The following is a 14176-nucleotide window of genomic DNA, read 5'->3' on the forward strand; positions in this document are numbered from 1 at the left end:
TGCTTTCAGGATAGACATTAAACATCAGTACATTTGTAATCGTGGTAACCACCCCTATCTTGGTTAGAGCTTTCATGGTAATAATTTCTCTTGATAAAAGAATTAATTACTGAATGTATAGTGGAGAAGAGGAAGCTTATTAATGATCTGAATTTATGTGAGGTATATTTTTAGTGGCAGTGCTTCTCTCTTTTTGCTAGTTGGAAACATTCATATTATTCAGAAACAAAAAATCCTGTTAAGGAAATTGGAGACCAATTTTCTGTATTAGTCTATTCTTATACTGCTGTAAAGAAGTACCTGAGACTGGTAATTTATGAAGAAAAGAGGCTTCATTGGCTGGACACGGTGGCTCAAGCCTGTAATCACAGCACTTTGGGAGGCCGTGGCAGGCGGATCATGAGGTCAGGAGATCGCGACCATCCTGGCTAACATGGTGAAACCCCGTTTCTACTAAAAACACAAAAATTAGCCGGACGTGGTGGCGGGTGCCTGCAGTTCCAGCTACTCGGGAGGCTGAGGCAGGAGAATGGCGTGAACCCGGGAGGCAGAGCTTGCAGTGAGCCGAGATCACTCCACTGCACTCTAGCCTGGGCGAAAGAGCAAGACTCTGTCTCAGGAAAAAAAAAAAAAAAGGCTTCATTGACTCACAGTTCCGCAGTGTGTCCAGGAAGCTTGTCTGGGGGGGCCTTAGGAAACTTAAAACCATGGCGGGAGGTGAACCGGAAGCAAGTGCATCATCACAATGGCGGAACAGGACAGAGAGAGAGAGCAAAGCTTAGACTATACCAGGAGTCTGGTGTTGCTTGCCTGTTTTTTAATGCTAGTAAGTAAGTGTTAGCTCTTTTTCTCTGGGGGACTTCTTAACTGTTCTATTTTAAAAGCAACTACTATAATTGCCTTTTGTAATACTCAGATCGCTGGATTTGCTATATACCAGGCTTCATGTACCTGAAGCTGCTAACAGGATTGTCATTTAGTTTTCAGAATTCAATTTATAAAATGTCATTATTTTCCCCCTTCCACTGCAATAGTGGAGCTGAAAACAGGGAAAAACAAGCAAATATTTGAGAGTGTGAATGGTTTAAGTTGAGGGTGTGAATGTTGGAAATAAACATATTGACCTCTAAATAAAGTGAGAGAAACCATTATTCTTTCTAAATTTTCCATGTACCTGTAAAATGGGAATGGTGATTTCTTTAAGGTATTGCTCTGGAGAATTTAAATAATTGAGTTAAATACCAAACTTCACATTTATAGAGCCTACTAAAACCTTCACAAGTGGGGGCTTACAGACTAGAGTTTTAGCTTTATTTTTATTTTTTCTGTAGAGAATGGAGTAGGGGAGGCAGCAGCACACTTAGGTGATAACTTGCACAGCAGTCACAATGTTGAAATTTGAAGAAATCTAGTGAAAATTAGAGAATTTTCACTAGACATGAATAACTAATTAGGAAAGAATATAAAAATAGCCAGAGATCACTAGAGGGGAAAGAGGCACTGCAAAAGTTACTGGAGGCAATACAAAAGAAGAAAATAATTAGAAAACAGTCAATAAGAAATGTCATCCCATTCTCTCCCCTGGCTGCTTTTTGTGGCTTTGTTCAGTGGGTGAAAATTCTGGAGTGTTTGTTGGTGTCTCTTAGCACAACATCTTATCAAGATATTTTCATTTTCTCAAAGCGAAATGTGATCCCTCTACCTTCTTAGGATGACAGGCACATGTGGAAGCATCAGATAGGAACTCGGGATCCCACAAGCTATCCTTTGCTTGATGCACAGTGGAGGAGATGCCTGAGGTGTCAGCAAATATTGAAGATTTTTATTTCCAGGGGATTAGAAACTTTACCTAGCTTCTCTGCTCTGCACACATAAGGAGTAATTGGATTATTTTCCCTGAGTCAGTAAGGTTTTCGGTGTCACATAATCTCAGGGAAACAAATGCAATTGCTTAGATCTCAATATACTCCTCAGATGGCAACTTTGAGGAGGTAACCAGGAGGTATCTGCACTCCCTCTGTGCTCGCCTGGGGCCTTCTGACCTTCTCTATAAAAAGCCCTTTTTGTATTGATGCTCCTGGGTGGTAGTGGGTCGGATGGCCATTACATAATCACAACCTCTTTTTTTCAGTCACACTAGCTATTATGCAGAGAGCTAGGAGTGGATTACTTCTTGGCAGGAATAGGCACAGAAAAATCTATCCAGATTTTTTAAAAATGGAAACATTGTGAAAAAAAATCTTGATGTCTCTGAAATTGGAGGATGTATTTTATCTGAAGAAAATAGGCTAGGGAATGTTGGGGTCATTTCTTAGATCTGACCTTAGTAAGTCATAGAGGCCTTTTTATACTGATGTTGCATTTTTAAAAGACATCTTTACATCATGCGGGGAAAACACTAGACCGAAAGAAGGCAGACCTGATAGTTCTAGTTCAGGCTGTGTTGTTGTCTGAGTTGTTCTGCAAGCTGATACCAATCACAACTTCCCCAGGCCTCTCCTTTTTCATCCCTTCAGTGAAGGCCCTCTGTAATACCCAAGTCCTTTCCAGTTCTGAAGTCTGTTCAAATTGGGGGCAGCTGGAGGACTCATGGAGGTCCACACTACTGAAATTAAGAGGCAGACTTTTTTTTTTCCTTTTTTAAAGAGAACATTTTTAAAATCTGGCTTTATAACTCAAGGATATTTTAAATACAGATTACTATTACATTTGTATTTTGTAATGAATATTTCAGATTTATGTTTGTGCCTTAAAGCTAATTGACTGTGAAGAAAACAGTTTTATAAACAGAGCCAAAGAGAAAGTATGTATGCCTGGATGTATTACATCAGACAAATCATCACTTTACTCTCATGGTATATTAGTCCATTCTCATACTGCTATGAAGAAATATCTGAGATGGGGTAATTTATGAAAAGAACAGGTTTAATTGACTTACATTTCCACATGGCTAGGGAGGCCTCAGGAAACTTACAGGCCTAGTAAAAATTGAAGGGGAAGAAAGGCACCTTCTTCACAGGGCAGCAGGAAGGAGAAGTGTCAAGCAAAGGGAGAAAAGCCCCTTCTAAAACCATCAGATCTCATGAAAACTCACTCACTGTCATGAAAACAGCATGGCGGAACTGCCCACATGATTCCATTACCTCCTACTGGGTCCCTCCCATGACACATGAGGATTATGGGAACTACAATTCAACGTGAGATTTGGGTGGGGACGCAGCCAAACCATATCACATGGGTTTGGATTATCCCTTCCTTTTTTCAGTTTTTCATAGCCCATTTTTTGTGGATGCTAAAACCAAAATTGCTGTCCACATGCATAGCATATCCGTAACCCTCTTACCTTCCATCACTTTCTGGGACTTGTTCTTATTTTAGAGTAACTTTAAAGACTCAACATGCAGAAGCCTCATTGCCTCTTAAAGATAAAGGATGCACTTTTGGAGGATGTACTAAGTCCAGTGTTGGAACCTTCATACTGTCAAGGGCTGACATTTCCTCTTTAAGAATCAGCTCCCTCACACCACAGGGTACTGGAGAGGTCACATGGGCTGTGAAAACTGGGCACTCAGGGCTGGATAGATTGATTGCTAACAGACATATATATAGTCTGTTTTCTTCAGCAGAATTAGTAGCTGGCTTTGCACCTTCAGCTTGAGCATGAGCTCAAATGCATTTCTTTCCTTCTTTTTTTTTTTTTTTTTTTTGAGACAGAGTCTTACTCTGTCGCCCAGGCTGGAGTGCAGTGGTGTGATCTCGGCTCACTGCAAACTCCACCTCCGGGTTCAAGCGATTCTTCTGCCTCAGCCCCCTGAGTAGCTGGGATTACAGGTGCATGCCACTATGCCTGGCTAATTTTTGTATTTTTAGTAGAGACAGGGTTTACCATGTTGGTCAGACTGGTCTCAAACTCCTGACCTCATGATCTGCCCGCGTTGGCCTCCCAAACTGCTGGGATTACAGGTGTGAGCCACTGTGCCTGCCATCAAATGCATTTCTATACAAGGTCCAATCAGAGTAGTAGCCAGTCCCACTCATGTGTTCAAAATATATCCTGAGGAATGCAAAGCAACATTTTTAGTCTTTTGTCTTAATAATTCTTCTATTAGCAACTTCATTAGACATGCCCTAGTGTGTAACTTCATCACTGAAACCATATCATTGCCTCCCAGATAGCCTTCTAGAATACTAACCTTGGAATGGACCGAGGAATATTTAAACTGTCTCTTAGTTTTACGGAAGCAGAAAATGCTAGGGTTGTAACCCAGGTCTCCCTGACGACTTGGCCTGTGTTGTGCCTACTAAATTCTTCTTGTCGTCTCATCTGCTCTATTGTCATGATGTTGGTTGAAGGGAATTAGTAAGATCGGACTGGCATTAAATCTCTGGGAACTAGAAAATTGGCTAAGATTTAGATGGCATATTCACTTTCTGCATTCCCTTTGTCTGTGTGCTTGTTCTTATTCATTCCTAATTTTTTCCTGTAGCTGGTCTTTTAGGATTTTGTTGTCAACCTTACATATAATTGCCTGGGTACTCCCTGAGGTGATCCTGCTAATTTTAGAAGAACTGGAAGATGAATATTACATATGGTAGTAGAAGGAGTCCTGGATAGGAAGACTTTGCAGTCCTGGCTTCAAGTCCAGATGCAGGCAGTCACCTGTCACTTTGGTCAACATCTTAAGGCCTCCAGGCTTCAGTTGTCTTGTCAAAAGCATGGCACCTTTTGCCTCTGAATTTCTGACTCGTAAAATGGCCCAAGCCATATTGTCAGTGATTATTGCTTTTGATATCAGCTTCATACGAGGTAGCTTTCCAGGCTGCTCTAACTTTTGGGTTACATAACAGAGATAGAGTGGCTGATGGATGGGTATCTCGATATCTGGCACGTTGTGGTGAGTGGGAGAGAGCCAGAAGAAAACCCTTGGAAAGTATTTTTTAAAATCTGTGTGAATATGTTTATATTGGGATGGTTCTGAATTCTAGACTTTAGATAAACTAAGAACATTGGATGTAATTTCAAGAGATAAAATTCCATGAGCTGAAGTTGATGAGTAATATACAACTAAGAGAGGAGAAAAGGAAATAAGAGATTAAATGAGGTAGAGAAAAATAATGTTGGGCAGGCCATTTAACAAATTATCTGACTTTGTTTCTGCTTATGCAAAAGAGTTGGACTAAATTATAACTGAACTCCTGTTCTGTGAAGGTCACAAGTACAGATGTTTCTAACCTTGAAGGGAAGTAAGATGTTTATTCATTTTTTGCTTTTAGTTTTTGTTCTTTCCCTAAAGATGTAGAATATGCAAATTATTTAAAAATCAAATACAGGCCAGGCGCGATGGCTTGTGCCTGTAATCCCAGCACTTTGGGGACCAAGGCAGGTGGCTCACGAGGTCAGGAGATTGAGACCATCCTGGCCAACATGGTGAAACTCCATCTCTACTAAAATACAAAAAACTAGCCGGGCGTGGTGGTACGTGCCTGTAGTTCCCAGCTACTTGGGAGGCTGAGGCAGGGGAATCACTTGAACCCAGGAGATAGAGGTTGCAGTGAGCTGAGATCGTGCCACTGCACTCCGGTTAGGCGACAGAGTGAGACTCCTTCTCAAAAAAAAAAAAAAAAAAAAAAAAATCAAATACAGAAAGACATGGGGGAGGAAAAGCCAAAATTCTCTTAAATATTCCTCTCTATGTAAAACTATGATTGCGTCACCGTCAGTCATTTGGTAAAGATACTATTAGACTTCTGTGCAAGCAGCATGAACTGTTGCATAACATTCAAGGTGAAGGAAACAAGCAGTCACAGCTTATATTTTTCCAAACTAAATTAAATCCAACTGAAATGTATACTTGCCAGATTGACAGGAATTTCAATATCACTCTCCAGGGGTATTCTCTCCTGTGCCTAGTTTGCCAGCTCCCGAACCCCAACTACCGCAAGTGTATACAGTCTAGAAAGGAATTTGGTGAAATCTGCTTTCAAGCAGAGAAGAGCCTTACCATCCACCAATCTCCCGCTGCCATCCCTGCCCTGCCCTCAGCCTTACTGCCATGTGGCACCATTATTGAGCACTAGCCCTTCTTGGCTGTCCAGTAGCGCTTGATTTTGATACTGTGAAATATCATGAGCTTGAGCTCCCAGAAAAGACCACGTGCCTCCTTGAACAAGGGCAGCTCTATTAGTTCAGTGCATCAACCATTTTCTGTGTTACATAATATATCATTGATGACATGTGCCATCATTTATTCAGCCAGTCATCTCATGGTGAATGCTTAGATCAGTATTAGTTATAAATAGTGTCACAATGAACACTTTACATATATCTTTGACCATCTAGCTGTGTTTTTAGAGCTAACACTCAGGAGTCATGTTGCTATATCAAAAGGTTTACTTGTTAAGTTTTGACCTGTATTGCAAGTTTGCATTCTGGAATAGATGCACCGGTTTACATTCCCGAGGTGCATTGGAGTGCACTTCCTTGTCACGTTTGCTGGTGATCTCTGTGCAAGAAGAAAATAGTTCTGGCTACCACAATCTCAGAAGAAGAACATATGGTCATACACATGGCAACATTATCTCTAGAGAACTTGGGTTCCTCTGGTATTCAGGATCCATCTGCTATGGATTTATTATTTTTCTTGTTTCCCCTCCCTAAGTTGGTTGTTGAATTGGTCATGTTGACCCATTTAAATTCAGAGGATGAGCTATTTTATTTATCTCACGTTCTCTTACCATATTTGAAGAAATGGCCAGATTTTTCTCAGCCTTCCAACCCTTTCACTGTGTTTTGTCGTGTATGTAGGATTTACCTAGTAGCAAAACTATGAATTCAGGGTCTTTAAGCTAAAACTTCCTAAAGCAATACCCTAAGACTCAGTTGTGAACTGAAAAATCTATGGGACTCTAGAGGAGCGGGATATCCCCTTTTTGACCTTTTGGTTACCTGGATTCCTGTGGTTAGGTTAGCTGGAACTAATTGCTGAATATTTATTGTTTTCTGATAACCAGTTATTGTCTTGTGTTATCTTATTGTTCTTTAGCCAGATTAATTTGTCTTTCTGACTTTTTCATGATTTTTGTGTATTTTACCCTTACTCTTTTTTTTTTTTTGAGACGAAGTCTCGCTCTGTCACCCAGGCTGGAGTGCAGTGGCATGATCTCGGCTCACTGCAAGCTCTGCCTCCCAGGTTCACGCCATTCTCCTGCCTCAGCATCCCAAGCAGCTGGGACTACAGGTGCCCGCCGCCACGCCTGACTCATTTTTTGTATTTTTAGTAGAGGCAGGGTTTCACCATGTTAGCCAGGATGGTCTCGATCTCCTGACCTTGTGATCCACCTGCCTCGGCCTCCCAAAGTGCTGGGATTACAGGCGTGAGCCACCGCACCTGGCCACTACCCTTATTCTTTAGAAATATTTCTCTGTTCTGTGCTTGTGATTGATTTCTAAGGCCTCCTAGAAGTTACAAAGGGCCTGTGTTAAAATCCTGTCAGCAATAACGCCATATGGTTTCCTAGATGTTGTGCAGACTAAAGAAAACACTTATTCTGATATTTTAATCAAACTCCGAGGACTTAAACGTATGGTATAAAGAATGCTAGTTAATAGCTTTTTGTGTTATTTTAATGGCAAAAACTACAATTATATTTGCACCAACCTAAAGAGAACCATGTCAGAGTAGCAGAAGAGCTCATCTCAAAGCCTATCTTAGAGAGATGGATGGACCTGTTCACTGTGTTTCATCATGCTAATATGAAGTGTCCCTGCCTTTGGGCAGCTCATTTCATATTGAGCCTTAATCCCAGTTGGTAAAATGAACTATAACCTTTCGCCATTCCATAGATTTCAGCTTGAAGTGGGCCCACAGAATAAAAGAGGGTAGGGAGTGAAAATGGAGTCACAAACCCAGCAGAGAATCCTCCCTCTGGTTTCTGAATAAACGTTGTATATGCAGAAGAAATCAATGCACAGAACCTTCCCAGAGAAATCAGACTAACTGCAAAACCTGAAAAGCTCTTGCTACAAAATACGTAGAAGTGATGGATAAAACAAAACAAAAATATGTTTTCATTCAGAGCTAACCAGAAAGTGTTATCAGGAGCTTAAAATGAAGAGGGAAACTGAAGACCTGAGCTGTTTCAGGAGTAAGGGGAGAGGTGGCAGCAGGTAGTGGGGTGAGGGTAGGACTTGAGTATATTATGTATCATTTGGGGCCTCTTTGAGAGGAGAGATTGGAAATGAGTCACAAGTATGAGTATGGAAATTGGGAAAGAGGTAGTAAAATAATTACTGTTATTGGATGATATGATTATATACCTAGAAAACTTTACAGGAGCAGTTGAAACAACACGACAAACAATAAACGTGTTCATTTTAACATACAGAAATATAAGCATATGGAAATAGCCTGCATAGATGCAAACAGCCACTAATTAGAAGATATCATGTAAGGAAAGATCTCATTTGCAGTAGCGTTAAACAAAGATAAAATTCCTAGGTATAAATAATATAATTTTTCTCTTTAAAAAATAAATATACCACATGTATAATTTTTCCTGGAAGAAGACATAAGAAACAGAAAAGCATACAATGTTCTTTTTATGATTGAAAAGACTTAACATCATAAAGGAGTCAGCTTTCTCTAAGTTAAACTATAAATGTAATGTGATACTTATACAAAAGATACTATTTTTAGCGAGACAAGCCTATTATAAATTTATGGAAAAAAGTTAAGTATAGCCCAAGAAAATATAAGGAAGGATAATAAGGAAAACTAGCCCTAATACATATTTTAAAAATTTAAAAATCTTTGATATTTAAAACAGTGTATTACTGATTAATGAAGAAACAGATTAATAGTTTAACGTAAGATATAAGTAGATTTCAAATCAGTAAAAAAATTAGGTAATTCAATAAAAGCTTTTGGGAAAGATGGATAGTCCTCTTGGAAAAAAGACTGGATCCATAATTCACATCTGGGATCCATAATTCACATTGGCAGGACCAGGAAAAGTTTCCAGTGGAATAAAGATTTAAATGTTAATGAATGAAATCATAAAAATCACTAGAAGAAACCATTGAAGAAATTTGAAAGTAGTTTTGATTTAATGGAAGCTTTTCTAATTATGATCCCAAACCCAGAAACAATAGAGGAAAGAATCAGGATGTGTACCTATATAAAGAGAAATCATGTTCCAAAAAAAAAAACATGAGCTGGGTCATGAAAAAATTTAAACAGATGAAAAAGCAAGGAGCAAAACATAGTGAACCCTCTTGTTTCCATCTCCCAATTTCAACCATTTCAAACTCATGGCTGAATTTCTTTATTTTGAAGGTAATCCTTGCTTATCATATCATTGCATCTAAAACAATCTGCCTGTGAATATAAAAGAGTCCTTTTTGTCCTTAACACATTAAAATGCCATTATTACAATTAGGAAATTAGTGATTCCCTAATATTCATGATCATTTTTAAGGCATAGGGAAAATGAGTCTTCCAGTAAATAAATAATATCCACTTAAAGATCTAAAAGGCATATTCTGTGATTTTCAGAATTTTTTTTAAAAGGAGATTAATATACTACAGAAATTTCTATTAAACTAAATTTAGACACACTTCCCCCTTTCAGTGTTCCAGATGCCCTGAATCTGTTAATGCCTTGCCGTCAGCTGGTTATGCCACTTGATTATGCTTTTGTTAATCCTGGATCTTTCTCTGACCTGAATGAAGCCCATTGCTTTATCCTGCCTTAAAAATCGCTTAGGACTGTGACAGATGATGGTGCAGCAGTCTCTAATAAATCCCTCAAGATGGGGACACATGAGACATTGTCAGGACCCTCAAGCTCTTGAAGGAGGATTCAACAGAGATGAAATTTGGAGGTAGTAGTAGCCTGGGTGCCACTAGAATTTCCCACCCTTTAGCAAATGAAAATGAGCTGCATTCTTTGGGTAGGGGATGATTTTAAGGATTGTATGGCTCGGGGAAAAAAAAAAACCAATAAAAATATTTTATAAACAACTAGCTTGAGTGAATCTCTTTTCATAAAAATATTTAAGATGCAGGTAACATCAATCAGTAATGAGTGATAGATGTTGAATTTTGATGTAATAATCACAAGTTTGAATATTAAAATTAGTGTGTTTAGAATAACATGGCAGTTTCATTTCCAAACAGTTGAGGAGGAGGGACTCCACCTTAACTCATTCTGTGAGGTCAGCATCATCCTAATACCAAAACCTGGCAGAGTCACAATGAAAAAAGAAAATGTCAGGCCAGTATCCTTGATGAACATAGGTGCAAAAATCCTCAGGAAAATACTAGCAAACCAAATCCAGTAGCACATCAAAAAGCTAATCCACTATGATCAAGAAGACGTTATCCCTGGGAGGCAAGGTTGATTCAACATATGCAAATCAATATATGTGATTCATCACATAAACAGAGCTAAAGACAAAAACCACATGATCATCTCAATAGGTGCAGAGAAGTCTTGTAATAAAATTCAGCATCCGTTCATGTTAAAAACCCTCAATAAACTAGACATCAAAGGAACATACCTCAAAATAATAAGAGCCATTTATGACAAGCCTACAGCCAGCATCATACTGAATGATGAAAGCATTCCCCTGGTAAACTGGAAGAAGACAAGGATGCCCTCTTTCACCACTCCTATTCTACATAGTAGTGGAAGTCCTAGCCAGAGCAGTCAGCAAGAGAAGTAAAAAGCATTCAAATAGGCAGAGAGGAAGTCAAACTATCTATCTTTGTAGTCTATGTGGTTCTATACCTAGAAAATCCCATAGTCTCTGCCCAAAAGCTCCTTGATCTGATAAATAACTTCAGTGAAATTTCAGGATACAAAATCAATGTACAAAAATCAGTGGCATTTCTGTACACTAACATCATCCAAGCTGAGAGTCAAACCGAGAAAACATCACAATAGCCACAGAAAGAATAAAACAACCAGGAAAACAGCTAACCAGGGAGGTGAAAGATCTCTACAATGAGAATTAAAAAAACTGTTCAAAGAAATCGGAGATGACACAAAGAAATGGAAAAATATTTTATGCTCACAGATAGGAAGAATCAGTATTGTTAAAATGGTTATACCCTCCAAAGCAATTTACAGATTTAATGCCATTCCTATCAAATTACCAATGATATTCTTCACAGAATTAGAAAAAATATTAAAACTCCTATGGAATCAGAAAGCCTGAATAGACAAGGCTAAGCTGAAAAGACAAAGCTGGAGACATTGCATTACCTGACTTCAAATTATGCTACAGACTATAGTAACCAAAACAGCATGGTACTGGTACAAAACAGACACGCATACCAATGGAACAGAATAGAGATCCTAGAAATAAAACCACACACTTACAACCATCTAATTTTTGACAAAGTTGACAAAAGGAAGCAATGGGGGAAAGTACTTCTTATTCAGTAAATGTTGCTGGTTTAACTGGCTAGCCAATATGCAGAAGATTGAAACTATACCCCTTCCTTACATCATGTAAAAAATTAACACCAGAAGGATTAAAGACTTAAATGTAAAACCTAAAACTGTAAAAATCCTGGAAGGATAACCTAGGACATATCGCTGTGGACATAGGACTTGGCAAAGATTTCATGATGAAAATGCCAGAAGTAATTGCAACAAAAACAAAAACTGACAAAATAGAGATCTTCTGCACAGCAGAAGAAATTATTAACAAACAGACAACCTACAAAATGGCAGAAAATATTTGCAAACTATTCATGCAACGAAGGTCTAGTATCCAGAATTTATAAGGAACTTAAACTTACTAACAAAAAAACAAATAACCCCATAAAAAAATGGGCAAAAGACATAAGCAGATACTTTTCAAAAGAAAGCATACATGTGGTCAACAAGTATATACAAACATGCTCAACATCACTGATCATTAGAGAAATGCAAATCAGAGTGACAATGAGATACCATTTCACACCAGTCAGAATGACTGTTATCAAAAAGTCAAACAATAACAGATGTTGGTGAGATTGCAGAGAAAAGAGAATGCTTATACACGGCTGCTGGAAATGTAAATTAGTTTAGCCATTGTGGAAAGCAGTGTGACAATTTCCAAATGGAATTACCACTCAACCCAGCAATCCCATGTTGGATATAATCCTAAAGGAAAATAAATCATTCTACCATAAAGGTACATGCATGCATATGTTCAGCACAGCAGTATTGACAGTAGTAAAGATGTTAGAATCAACCGAAATGGACTTGATGTGGAAATATGTATCATATGTAGCATATTCAGGCCACTTAGGTTGACATAGATTCAACGTTTTACAACGTTTTAGTAGATATCAAAGTAATGTCTATATATCTAATGTAAGAGATCAAAGTAATATATTCTAAGTAAAACTTAGATTTGTGTCATTTGAGAGTTTACCCCTTTTATTCTGGAATGCAAAGGGACATGCCCAAGGCCACTAAGTAGGGCCTGAATCCCATCTCACGATCTCAGTGCCTTTTTCATTGCCATGTGACCATACTTCTTCCTTTCATACCTTTAAATCGATTATCTTCCTTCATTAGAATGTGTGTTGAAGTTTTGAACAAAGCATAATAGGCACGAATGTATTTTTATGCTTTCTTAATGTAAACTGTTTTTCTCCCCATTGCCTGTGATGCTAGCACCTCTTCATGAACTTTCCTGTCTTCTCACTTGCACCAGGCTTTTGATTCTGCCAGATGCAGCGGGAAAGCAATTGCTCTTCCTAAAGAAATCCATGGTTGGATTTATTTTCCTCTTATCTTTTCTTGCCATGGTAAACTTTTATGGTCATTTATCTCTGTCATTCTCGCCATCAGAGAAATGCAAATCAAAACCACAATGAGATACCATCTCACACCAGTTAGAATGGCAATCATTAAGAAGTCAGGAAACAACAGGTGTTGGAGAGGATGTGGAGAAATAGGAACACTTTTACACTGTTGGTGGGATTGTAAACTAGTTCAACCATTATGGAAAACAGTATGGCGATTCCTCAAGGATCTAGAACTAGATGTACCATATGACCCAGCCATCCCACTACTGGGTATATACCCAAAGGATTATAAATTACTCTACTACAAAGACACATGCACACGTATGTTTATTGCGGCACTATTCACAATAGCAAAGACTTGGAATCAACCCAAATGTCCATCTGTGACAGACTGGATTAAGAAAATGTGGCACATATACACCATGGAATACTATGCAGCCATAAAAAAGGATGAGTTTGCGTCCTTTGTAGGGACATGGATGCAGCTGGAATCCATCATTCTTAGCAAACTATCACAAGAAGAGAAAACCAAACACCGCATGTTCTCACTCATAGGTGGGAACTGAACAATGAGATCACTTGGACTCGGGAAGGGGAACATCACACACTGGGGCCTATCATGGGGAGGGGGGAGGAGGGAGGGATTGCATTGGGGAGTTATACATGATATAAACGTCATGCACATGTACCCTAGAACTTAAAGTATAATAAAAAAAAAAAAAGAAAGAAAAAAAAAAAAAAAAAAATGAATGAATATAGTACATGTAATCTTGCCTGTCTTAATTATATGACATATACTGCTTATGTCTTCGTTCTAGTTTCTTTTATGTGAATGGGCATTTTGGTTTATGAAGAAAGATTTGTATGATCCTCCTGGCTTTAGACATCTTATAGGTGAGTCCCTTAGGGTGTTGGATCTTCCTTGCAGGGCCCTCTATTCCTGATATTTAAGACTACTCTTGCACCATAATGAACCTTTAAAAAATGGAATCCTGCTTCTCACATAGGAGAGTCAGGAGAGGCTAGAAAATGTTGCTGTAGGGTTTTGCCTCAACAAAATAGTAAGCATTTGAAAGGAAATTCAAGCAGTGTGCTTTGGTCAGAGAAATGTAGCATCTCAGAGTAAAGGGGATTTTTAGGCAATTTGTATATACATGGACTTGACATATAAAACCCTTACACTGCTAACCAGTGGTAAACCAATCCTTGGTTAACCCATGCTGAAGACCAGAAAATCAGGAGAGCAGCCTACAGTAATAGGAGGAGCTTGTGCTTTTAATCTGGCAAATTTCTATATCCTGACTGCAACACACACATGCTGTGACCTTGGATAAGACCCTTGACTCTCTGATTCTCCATTTCCTTAT

At 38.7% G+C, this 14176-nt stretch overlaps 1 protein-coding gene across 3 annotated transcripts in view; it reads left to right on the forward strand.

The window, feature by feature from the left end:
- SH3GL2 (SH3 domain containing GRB2 like 2, endophilin A1) overlaps positions 1-14176 on the forward strand; it is a 243657-nt gene that overhangs the window by 111413 nt on the left and 118068 nt on the right. The gene's annotated exons all lie outside the window — the stretch shown is intronic.

This window comes from Trachypithecus francoisi, unplaced genomic scaffold, assembly GCF_009764315.1.
Source record: "Trachypithecus francoisi isolate TF-2019V2 unplaced genomic scaffold, Tfra_2.0 Lachesis_group16, whole genome shotgun sequence".
Classification (NCBI taxonomy): domain Eukaryota; kingdom Metazoa; phylum Chordata; class Mammalia; order Primates; family Cercopithecidae; genus Trachypithecus; species Trachypithecus francoisi.